The sequence below is a fragment of the Podarcis bocagei genome (assembly GCF_964188305.1).
Source record: "Podarcis bocagei genome assembly, chromosome: 7".
NCBI lineage: Eukaryota > Metazoa > Chordata > Lepidosauria > Squamata > Lacertidae > Podarcis > Podarcis bocagei.
The window spans coordinates 63,250,562-63,262,725 of NC_138132.1; the positions used below are offsets into that span (position 1 = coordinate 63,250,562).

A 12,164-nucleotide genomic window follows, 5' to 3' on the forward strand; every position below is an offset into this window, starting at 1 on the left:
TTTGCTGAAACAGATCACCTTTTGTGATTATCCTGGTGGGAACATGCAGGCAATGAGAGATCATTCATTTAATTTTAGACTGACCAGTTTGTTCATTAGGCTTGGGTTATTTGTATTGCCAAAAGATGACTGCCAAAGGAAAGTAGGTTCCCTCCGCCTTCAATCTGGCACTCATGTATGCCAGCTCCTCACACAGTGTTTCTCCCAAAGGACAGAAATGGTTTTAGGTACTCTCTGTCTACATTTTTCAAAATTAGACTGGACTGCAAATTTCTGATCTAATTATTCACATTCCCTGAAATATGGGCTCGTCAACTCCATGGTACTTGTTTGACTTCTTGAAGATGTACTGGTACTCTTGGTTCCTTCCTCCGGAAAGACACCCTCCCCCCAAAAAATGTTGTTGTTTTTTATTGAAGGATTTATAAATGGATACCTAAGGAAAGTTTCTGAAGTGGTGAACAGCAGAGATTCTATATCTATAAACATATATAATAAAAGGGAATGTATGCCTAATAATCACATAAAAAGTGATCTTAAAAAATCATAATTCCCCAATGGCATTTCCAATTAGGGCTGAGAGAGATTTTAATGTCTGAAATGTGGGAGAGCCACTGCCAATCAGTGTAGACAATACTGAGCTAGGTCAATCAATGGCTTGACTCAATATAGGTCAGCTTCCTGTGCACATGTATTACCTTCCCATGACAGCTTAAAACATATAAAAAGAGCTAAATAATAATAATAATAATAATAATAATAATAATAATAACAACAACAACAATATATTGATTTCTTATTATTTATTATTTATTATATTAACAATTTATTATTTATACCCCGCCCATCTGGGTGGCTCCCAATCGAGTGTTAAAAACAATACAGCATTAAATAGTAAAAACATCCCTAAACAGGGCTGCCTAAAGACCATTTGATGTATTTCCATCATTTTGGAGCAGTTTTAAGATGTTTAAGACATACCTTCTGCCAGTGCAATTTTTCTAGAAAAGAGAGGTGCCAGAACTCACCATGAACTCACCCTTGGGTTCTGCATATGGAATGGGGAAGGGTGCCATCTTGTCTCAGCTCCAGTGTCTCTCAGGTGGGCGCCATTGCCATTATACTAGAATGGCAGTTGACTCTTACTTTAATGTTATTAACATGACTGTGTCCTCCTTCATACCTGGGAGCAGAAGGCTAGCTTGAGAATCTCAGAGGAGATTCTGCCTCCCATCATCTGCTGCCTGAAATGGATGCCTAACTTCACTCAATAATAGGGATGGCCCTGCTGTTTTGGAACAATGCCAGCTGTCCTAATGATTTACTACTACTACTACTACTACTACTACTACTACTACTACTACTATTATTATTATTATTATTATTATTATTATTATTATTATTATTAAAAAGTCATGGCCAACAGACAGAGATGGTGGGCTCTGGAGTCCCCCAACATCAGGAGGGTTCCCCTCAGGTTTCCCAGTCTTGTGTTTTAAAATGTTTTTCTTTTATTTCAGGGTGGTATATTTAAATTCCATTTGGGTTAAGCAACAGCAGAGAAAATAATGCTGTATAACACGGCATGCGCTTGGACTTCATTGTTTATTTATTTATTATTTGGGTTTCATTCTTCTTCTTTTTCTTTCCCCATGGCCCAGGTCACTGTTGCTTGAACCTCTTGTCTCTCAGAAGCTGACACTTAAAGCGCAACTGAAGCTAATAACAAGAGACAATATTTTAATGTTAATTAGACATTTCATGTGTCTTAGTTCATCAGAGCAATATTGCTCTTTTATGTATTACATGAAAGCGGAGACTTTCGCTTGGAGGAAAAATGGGGAGCACAGCCAGTCATCAAGCAAAAGGTCTTGGGTTCCTTCCCCCCCTCCTTTTGTAATTATTAAAATTATTGTTAGATTCAAGGAGATCTAGGAAAGCTCTGAAGGAAAGTCCTTCCAAACAAGAAAGCTGCGATTGCTCAGTGGGGAAGATCTCAAGGCGTTCATTGCAGGTTCTGCCTTTGCACTTTGATAAAGGTGTAGATAGCAACTAAAGAAAACAAATTTAGGTTTCCTGAAGATTAGTAGATCATATGTGGCGCATCCAGTCATGGCAACTTGGGACCTGAGCATGTCTCAGCAGCTACCTATGGCAGAACTACTTGTTCCCACAGGAGGAAGTGATGGCCACCAACTCAGGTGTCTTTAAAAGAGGATTAGACAAATTCATGGAGGAGAGGACTATCGATGGCTACTACCTAGGATTGCTATGCTCTGCCACCACAGTTGGAGGCGGTGAATGCTTCTGAATATCACTTGATGGAAGCTGCAGGAGGGGAGAAGGCTCTTGTTCTCAGGTCCTAACTTGCGAGTTTCCTTTTGAGACATTTGGTTAGCCATTGTGTGAACAAGATGCTGGACTAGATGGGTCATTGGCCTGATCCAGCTTGCTTAGGGATGTGGCTCAGAAGAACTAGAAGACTGAAAGCTTAGGAAAATAGGTGGTAATCAGAGGAGGAGAACCTGCAGGGATTGGATAAAAACATGCATGCATACATATTTGGATAGGTTGGTGGTTTATTTTTTTTCCACTGAAAGCATTGGAAATTTGGGAATAGCATAGCCAAAAAATTCAAGCCACACCTGCACAATAACATTAAAGCACTATCATGTCTCTTTAACAGCCCTGGGTTCCCCCAAAGCATCCTGGGAATTGCAGGTAAACACGCTGAGAGTTGTTACCTCAGGCATAGGCAAACTCGGCCCTCCAGATGTTTTGGGACTACAACTCCCATCATCCCTGACCACTGGTCCTGTTAGCTAGGGGTGATGGGAGTTGTAGTCCCAAAACACCTGGAGGCTCGAGTTTGCCTATGCCTGTGTTACCTCTTCCCCTCACAGAACTACCATTTTAAAAAGCTGCAGTTTTGAGAAGCTGTTTTCAACTGGTTTTTATTGATAATTTTATGGTTTTATTCTTTTTGCAAACTTTTTTTTTTTTACAATCAAGTGGCATATAAGTTTTATGAAATGAATCAATTCCCAATGTTCCCTGGGAAGAGGGATGGACTCTGAGCCCCATTTACCCTAATGGACCAGCAACTACTGCATCTCTTTAAATTCCCATTTCTCCAGAATCATTAAGGGTATAGAAAGCCAGTTACTTTTGCCTTCCTGGCCATCCTATCTGGCCATGAAGGTGACCTTGGGCCAGTTATTATCTACGTGTCTTACCTCACAAGGTTGTTGTGAGGTTCTGACGGATGAGAATCGAGACATTTATGGCACCCTGTTTTTCTTTAACGAACGGTGGAATAAATGACAAAGAAATGCTTTTAAAAGGGCTTAATCATAACAACAGCCTATCTGGTTATCTGGAGCATCCTTTCGTGTGTTTATATCTCTGGATTTAGCCAGCTGTGCTTTCTTCCTTTCATATCCTCCTGCCTTCCTCCTTTTTCGTTTTGTTTGTGTGTGTGTCCTCTGAGAAGAGGTAAACTGCAACTAGGATACAAAATGAGGATTGCTAGCATTAAAAAAAAAGTTCTGCAATTTGGGGAAAAAAGAAAATCACCTTGGTTCTATCTGGCATAGTTTCCATTGCAAGATATTTAGGAATGAAACATGGGCTAGCTAGTTCATTAATATACATTATCCAATTGCAAACACTCTGACTGAGAAGGAAAGCTGTTTGCTTTTCTGGGGGATGCTGGTCGCTTTTTAAATCCCTGGGATTTTTTCTGCTCTTCTGCTGCACAACAGTGGACAAACCCAGCACGGTGGCAGAAGGTTATAGGTACTGTAAGTTATATTTAGCTAAAAATAAGCCCACAGATCCAAGGCGCTTCTGCTCTGCTATAAAAAGACTGCATATGTTTGGTGCAGGTTTTCTTAAGGTAAGGGACAAAGCTTTGGATGCTCCAAGGCAGATAGATTTGCCCATATGGGAAGGCGGTCTTTCGCTGATGATTTTGCAGACAGAAATTGCCCATCTGCACTGTTTGCAGGTGTTTTGAATGATTATATTATTAGCTCTGTCTGTTCAACTTTGCTTTTTTATGGTGGCTTTAGTGTTGCAGTAAATAAAAAAAAGAGAGAAATATATAAGCAGCCATCTGCTTCCCAGTTTTTGACTCGCGTTCTTTGTCAAGAAAGAAAAAAGAATTTGCCGATTTTTATCTCTTAGTTCTGAAATGCTGGCAAATGGGAAAACACACACACACACACACACATTCTCACACACAAGAGAGAGAAACCAAAATCTTTCATTGCTCCCCCCTCCCCAAATTCTGACTTGCATGTTAAACGGAAAGAGAATTTTTTGTCTTATTTATTATTTATGTGCCTGTGATTGATCTATTTAAACATACAATCAACCACATTCTGCAGTCATTTAGACGATGCCAGTATGTCGAAGCATTGTAGCACATTCATAGCATGTTGCCTAAGATCCGGCTCTCATTCCCGGCAAATTAGGGAGAATGTGTATTAGAAGGGAGTTAAGCCTTGTTAAGGCTTTCCCATCACTTCTTTTTTCCAGTTGGTAAAATGAAAGCCTCGCAGAGATGAACATTTTCATTTTGTTCTGCATCTGCTCTAAATTTTTTGTTGTAATGCCCAATCTAGAAATTTCAGGCGGCTAGCAAGCCATTTAGCCCTTGGGAAAGGAAACCACCAGATTCCACTTTGCATTTTGTTCAAACAAACAAACAAACAAATAACAGCCCTGTATCACCCTTTGGCTAAAATCTAATTGTAATTCTTACATGTATTGTTCAGTCAAAAACCCCTACGATGTGGATTAGTAGTTTACTTAGTGAGGCTGTTCTCCAAGTGCTGTTGGACTTAGAATGATACCACGTAAGGTTGGTGTTGCTGTTCAGTCCTAAGTAGGCCTCTAACTCTCCTTGATTTCTATCCTTGACTCCGTACTTGACTCCCTATCCTATCCTTAAGACCAGGCTAACCACTGACAGACCCAGCAACCTCAAGGCAAGACTGGATATCCATGCTCAGCCAAGATCTCAAGTCAGCCAAGACGCCTGGCTGAACCCTAAGGAAGAGCCATCCCTAAGCATTGGGTTGGAAAACCATGTTCTCAGGCGGGGCAGAGAAGATTTTTTCAACAATCTGAAAACAATGGGTGGATGCTTTGTGGGGGCCAGAAGATCTGAGAAAAATCCATCACCCATGTTGGCTGGTGCCCCCTTAAAAACAGCAGTTGCACACACATTGTTTTATAAAGAAATAAAAGTAGTATTTACTTAAATAATGTAATCTTCTAACCACCACGTTTAGAAACAATTTTCCTAATATACACGGGTTTTTTATGCATATACACACATAATATACACATTTTGGAAATCCAATTTTCCCTAATATAATGCATTTTTAAAGACGAACTGAATTGAGTTTCTCTTCCATCCTTAGGAGGAAGCAGCAGGTAGCGACAGTGCTCTGGATTGGCACAGCTGAGAAATGAATTTGGCATGATTTGACATTGAATGGAAAGTCAGCTACCAGATAAATATTGGGGAAAGGGAGGGGGCAGGGAAAACATTAACCAGGGGCTCTGCCAGGTTACAATGGCCCTCAGAACTGTGCTGGGATTCTGCCTTCTGATGTTGAACCCTAGAATGGCTACCATGCCCCATCCTGGCCTGCCAAACTGAATTCATGCAGCAGAGATGATTATTGGGATGTTGTGTGCCTGCTCTCCCTTCCTCATCTGTTAGCTGCACACCATAAATTGAAAGGGGAGGAGGAAACCGCAAGCCAAAGAAATAGATTTTATTTTTAAACTGCTGCAAATAATCATGTTAGTCATAATTGTTATTACTTTTCCTTTGGGGATCAATTGTTATCAACGCTCAACTCTTTTGTTTCTCTTCAGGATCTCCGGGCTACGTAGCAATTTATAAAAACACCAGACCATGGGCTAAGTCCGTGTCCTTAGGGTTATGAGATGTTGCTAAGTATCAAAACAAAAATCCCAGTGTTCCAGTTCTTTAACTTCACTAAGTTTAATTAGCCATTCCAATTAACCTTCCTTTTGTGTTCCCTTATGTTTAAAGGGCTATAGCAAAAGTAATGTAGAATTAAAGTCATTTGGAGAAAAGCAGAAAAGGGGGAAAGAGGTGGCGCTATTATCCCAGGTTTTACAAAAGTACATGAAAACTCAGGCTTACTGATTAATTGGGTGGACAGGCGATCGGACACTTGAGACATCAGCTTGTACAAAATAATGCAGCATTATTATTATTATTATTATTATTATTATTATTATTATTATTATTATTATTATCAGTAGTAGTAGCTTTGTAGCCTGCTTTCTTCCAAGGTGAGACGCAAAGTGGCTTCCAACATTTTAAAAAAATCATTATAAAATTGGTTGGCACCCGTCTGTCTCGGGAGACAGTGGAAAAGTGTGCCTTAACCTGGAGAGTTAAAGCACCTGCTGTGGCTGTAGAGACCGATACGGGAAAGACACGCTTTGTTGCAGCTGGAGCAGATACATCAAGGTATTTCTTCTCTCTGCATTCCTCCTAGTTGTCTTCTGCTCCTCCTCCTAGTGGTCCTCCTCTGGTCACTGCTGTGGACGCACAACCTGATTGTCCTTCTCCAGGCACGGTGGTCATCTGCAAGGAAATCCCACATGGAGGTGTTAATGTTTCCAGCCTTCATGTCATGCTTGCAGACATGTTCTTTGGAACTCTCTGCCTTTTGATATCAGGCAGGTGTCTTCACTGTACTCTTTTTAAAGGTAAAGGGACCCCTGACCATTAGGTCCAGTTGTGGCCGACTCTGGGGTTGCGGCGCTCATCTCACTTTATTGGCCAAGGGAGCCGGCATACAGCTTCCAGGTCATGTGGCCAGCATGACCAAGCCACTTCTGGCGAACCAGCGCAGCACACAGAAACACCATTTACCTTCCCGCCGAAGCAGTACCTATTTATCTACTTGCACTTGACGTGCTTTCAAACTGCTAGGTTGGCAGGAGCAGGGACCAAGCAACGGGAGCTCACCCCGTCGCGGGGATTTGAACCGCCGACCTTCTGATTGGCAAGTCCTAGGCTCACATCCCTTTGTACTCTTTTTGGCGCCTGCTAAAAAAAAAATGTTGTTTAGGAAAGCTTACCCAGATATTTAGAATGTTGGTGTGAGTTTTAATCTGTTTTTAGTCTATTGTTGTTTAAATTTTTTGAGCAGCCTGAATTATTGTTGCTAATTTACTTATGGTTTGATTTTATTGGGTTTCTTTTAAAGGCACCTGGAGGTATTTTAACAATGAAGCGATGTACACATTTTATGAAATTGAAAGCAAGCAAGCAAGCAAGCAAGCAAGCAAGCAAACAAACAAACAAATAGCACAAGGGTCTCGAAGGCAGCTGTCTCACAAAGCTGACCCCCAAAATGTGTGCATGTGCTGTACACACAGGATAAACTGACTTGCAATTTCTCCCTCCCATCTCTCCCACGTGTCTGTGACGTGCCCACATGCTCTAGCTTCCCTGCTGCCCCAGACAGGGGCCATATCCACAGCATACATTCAAAGCACATGGCTTCCTCCCACAGAATTCTGACAACTGTAGTTTGTTATGGTTGATGGGAACTGTAGCTCTGTGAGGGGTAAACTATGGATCCCAGGATTCTTTAATGGAAGGCAATGTGCTTTAAAAGGGCGTGAAAGCATGCCCTCTGACATTTCTCCAATGAAAATAGGGCCATCCGATTCCAAACCCTCCAAGATTCCTCCAGTGAAAAAAGAGATGTCCCTTCCAACATTTCTCTGAAGAAAATAGGGACGTCCAGTGCTATTTTTCTAGAAAAATAGGTGCTGGAACTCACCATGAACTTGCTCTCTTGCTCTCTTATAACGGCAGTGGCGCCCACCTGGGAGGTGCCGGAACTGAATCCCAGTGAGTTCTGGCTGAAAAAAAAGCCCTATCCCATATCAGCCAACATTTCTCTAATGAAAATAGAGATGTCCTAAGGAAAAGCAGGAAATTCCAGGATCAAATCAGAAACCGGGACGGCTTCTGTAAATCTGGGACTGTCCCTGGAAAATAGGGACACTTGGAAGGTCCAAGTTTGTTAAAGGTCCTGAGAGTTGTTAGGAGACCACCTGCTGTTCCCTTCAGAGTGCTACAATTCCCAGAGTTCCCTGGGAAGAAGGATTGACCATTAAGCTCCAGACACAACATAGATGATGCTGATGAGGATGCTGATGAGGATTATGATACCACGCTTCATCTGAGAATCACAGGGCAGTTTACAGTATAACATTTAAAGCACAATGATACCAATTCCAACAGTTGTGGCTTCCTACAAAGAATTATGGGAGCTGTAGTTTTTTGTGGGTGCTGAGAGTTGTTAGGGGATCCCTATTTCCCCATCACAAAGCTACAACTCCCAGAGTTCCTTGGGAAGAGAGAGTGATTCTTAAAGCACCCTTTCCTCTCTCATGCCATCAATATAGTCCCATCAAGTGATATAAAAGCCACTGGAGTCCTCTTGATCTGAGAGTCAATCTTTCTTGAAGAGCAGCTTCAAAATTGGGAATCTAGGAACATTTGACAAAGTGACTTTGAAGATCCAGTATCAGGCCATCTTGGTAAAAGAGAGAACTTTTTGCAGAGAGAGAGAGACAGAGAAAGAAAAAAGAGTGAATAATCCTTTGCTCTAGGCCTTGGCAATACACTGGATTAAGCTCATTACTAATTAGACACAATTGTGAAGCACAATTATTTATGAACCTTCAATGGGCTGAATTCATGAAAGGAATAATGAGTACATATTTTCCTTTTGTAGAATATTAATGAAGAAATGGCACTGCTATTCATTATTAATCTACTTTCAAACCGTAATGAATACTTCCAGTGGCAAATCCCAAATTTCTATATTTACAGAAACAGTGGTGTGTATGCTGATGACGGCACAGCCTCGCCCAATCTGCAAATGAGGGAACGCTGCAATTATCAGCAGAGAGATTTCCTGAAGTCGGTGAGCAGTGCTAGATGATAATATTAATGGGGGGAAGGCAGACTTCTGATTCATTAACATGCTCACAAGTGAAAAACAACAGTGATTCCAAGATTAGCATTCATAAATCTGACATTGTGCTTTTAAAATGAATAAATAAGAAAAAAATTGAATTGGGATGCCGGCTGTTTACACAAACATAGCTGAGGGAGGGGGACTTCCAGATCACTGAGGCCCTGCAAGGTACTCTGCATAAGGTCTTAGGGATACTTACCTAAGCCCAGATTGTGATGTCCACCTTAACACATAAAGCCCTAACAGAGTTGGCCCCAAATATCTGAGGAAATGTCTCCTTCCATGTGTATTGGCCCAGGTGGTAAGATCAGCAGAGAGGCCCTGTTAGCAGCGCCGCCACCCTCTGAGGTCCAGGGGGCAGTGGCAGGGCCTTCTCTGTGTTGGCCCCAGGCCATGCAACTCCCTTTCCTCTGAGCTGCACCACGCCCCATCATTGTATGTTTTTCCCTTGGCAGGTCAATATGCATCTCTTTGCCTAGGTCTTTTGGGGCCAACGAGTAATATAAAACCTTGCTGTTCCTCGCTTCTGCAGCATAATATTTTTTTAAACTATGATCTTAATGGTAGTTTTAAGTGTTATTTAAATTGTTTAAATGAAATCACTGGACTCTTTTTTTAAAAAAAAAAACCTTTTATTTTGCTTTAAACAGGTACATATAAATATAGACAACCAAAATTACAAAGGAAAATTCCTTAATAGTAATGGGGGAAAAACTTTAAAAACTACAAAAAATATCAAAGTACATAACACAGAACATAAGCAACTATGGAAAAGATAAAAGAAAAGAAAAAAGAAAAATAGAAAATAAAATAAAAATAAAAAGGAAGATGAGCCAAAGCAGGAAGGCTCATCTATTGTACACTTCCGTCAAGCTCACAACAGATCATTATTCTTATCAATTATCTCTATCTGCATTCCAAAGGAAACCCTCATCTTGGTATCAGGGAACATTTCTCTATCATTCTAGACATAGCCAGATCTTTCTTGCTGAGCCCTTGTCCCCTAAAAAAATCACTGGACTCTTGTGGCCTTGAGGTAAAAGGGTGAGTTATTAATCCTATTATTATTATTATTATTATTATTATTATTATTATTATTATTATTATTATTCAGATTGAAGCCAGGCTCAGGTATGGAAAGAACTATTGCCCAGTGGTGAAGCACAAGTTAAACAGGCTTTTTGGTTAGATGACCCTTTGTGTCCCTTCTGTAGGGCCATAAGAAACCCCCCAAACGGCCTTTCTGAGGAAGGAGAGGTCCGTCAGGAGAACAAGGCTAGCATTGATGGAACAGGCTCAAATGTTTATTATTCAAGGTTGTAAAGAGATAAGCAGACTCAGGAATGCACATTGCTGTGGCGTGGTGAGGCTGGTGGGGCCATTGCATGAAGGGGGGGGCAAGCCCATGTAAGGACATAGGAAGTTGCTATAACTTTCGATTTCCCAGAAATCAGGTGGTATTGTATTCTGCAAATGTATAAAAGTGGGCGCACCCTGACTGGCTTATCGCTCTGTACCTTTGTTCTGCAAATGCATAAATCCTGTTGAATCCTGCAAGGTTGGTTGCCACTTCGTGTGAATCTGTGCTCCGGGGACCAAATAGCAGATATGGAAAATGTCCAACATTTCCAATACTACAATTCTAATATTCTAAGTTTTACATGCAAGAGGTGTCAGGTTCAAACCAGTTGCGGAAGGCCTTTGCCGGAACCGCTTCAGAGCTGTTGCATAACAGCATAAGTCAAAGCTTTTCAGACCCATGGGCCACTTTTTACTTAAATGTGCATTTGGAGACGCAGTGGGAAACCTGGAAGTAGGGATGGACAAACCTTATAATTTTGTTTCTCTCAGTTCATTTCCCCCCCAATCTTAAATTCAGTTCTCTGCATTTCTCTGAGCACCAATGAAGCCCAGCAGCCTTGACTCTGGGAAACCAGGCCTCAGGTCCCACCTCTGCAACCGTCTCATTACAAAGCCTTGGGACTCAGCTACATTAGTAAAGCAAAAGTGCTTTATATAAGTTATAACACTGTGACACCAGATGGTGCTGTGGAGTCCCGTCTTTCACCCTTTATGAAGTTTACAACGCGTTTAACTGAATCACTTTTTTGATGTGTCTAGATCCAGCCTTGGTCGGCCAAGTCATTCTCAGCTTCAATTGCCCAGAAATAAAATGAGGATGATGGAAATATGCCTACAGCAGGGGAACCGATAACAACAACAACAACAACAACAACAACAACAACAACAATTATTATTATTATTTATACCCCACCCTTCTGGCTGGGTTTCCCCAGCCACTTTGGGCAGCTTCAAACAAAATATTAAAATACAATAGTCTATTAAACATTAAAAGGTTCCCTAAACAGGGTTGCCTTCAGATGTCTTCTAAAAGTGTGCTTATTTATTGTTCTGCACAAAACTCCTGTCATCGCTGACCATTGGCCATGTTGACTGGGTCTGATGGGAGTTGTAGTCTCAAGACATCCGACTTTGACTTGCAGTGTTGCTTAGGAAGAGGACTGCAATCAAGTTTGCAGAGCGGTTTTCAACTTCCACATCCTATAGAGATGATAAACAGGCCTTGTATTTGTCACCCATAGCACAGCCTAATATCTGTCCACAGTTGCAAGAATGAAACCGGGGAGAACCATCCGTCTGGCTTAATTAATCTGGAATAAAAGCCTGCATTCTTCAGCCTGCACCTTTGGTCTATCATTGGGCTTCCATTTGTCAGAAACAAACTTCTTTATTAAACACAATAGTGCTGTGCTTAGCTGCTTTCCGAATCCTTAGGGAGCAAAGGACAATAAAGACAAGTCACACACAGAAGGCTTAATTGTATATTTGAGGGTCAGCGGAAATTCCTGGTTATATCAATCACATGTAATATTTGGAACTCGCTCAGCTCCAACTTTTAGGCATGATTGGAATGAGTCGAGTTCCCAAAGGGCTTCAACTTCATCTGTGTGAGTGTGTGTGTGTCTGTACTGTCGCACAACAATAGATCTCTTATTGAATTTTTATATCCCAGTGATATATCTGATCATTAGCTTGGAATACTGGCTCCTGTTCCAACCAAGAACCAGAAGCACAGATAAATCT

General features: G+C 41.2%; 1 long non-coding RNA gene across 1 annotated transcript; it reads left to right on the forward strand.

The window, feature by feature from the left end:
- The first annotated feature begins 1,081 nt into the window (after positions 1-1,081).
- On the forward strand, positions 1,082-11,676 carry LOC308592194. Its single transcript, XR_014010422.1, has 3 exons — positions 1,082-1,102; positions 8,912-9,005; positions 11,564-11,676. It is a non-coding gene; the product is annotated as an uncharacterized lncRNA (long non-coding RNA).
- Positions 11,677-12,164: the final 488 nt, after the last annotated feature.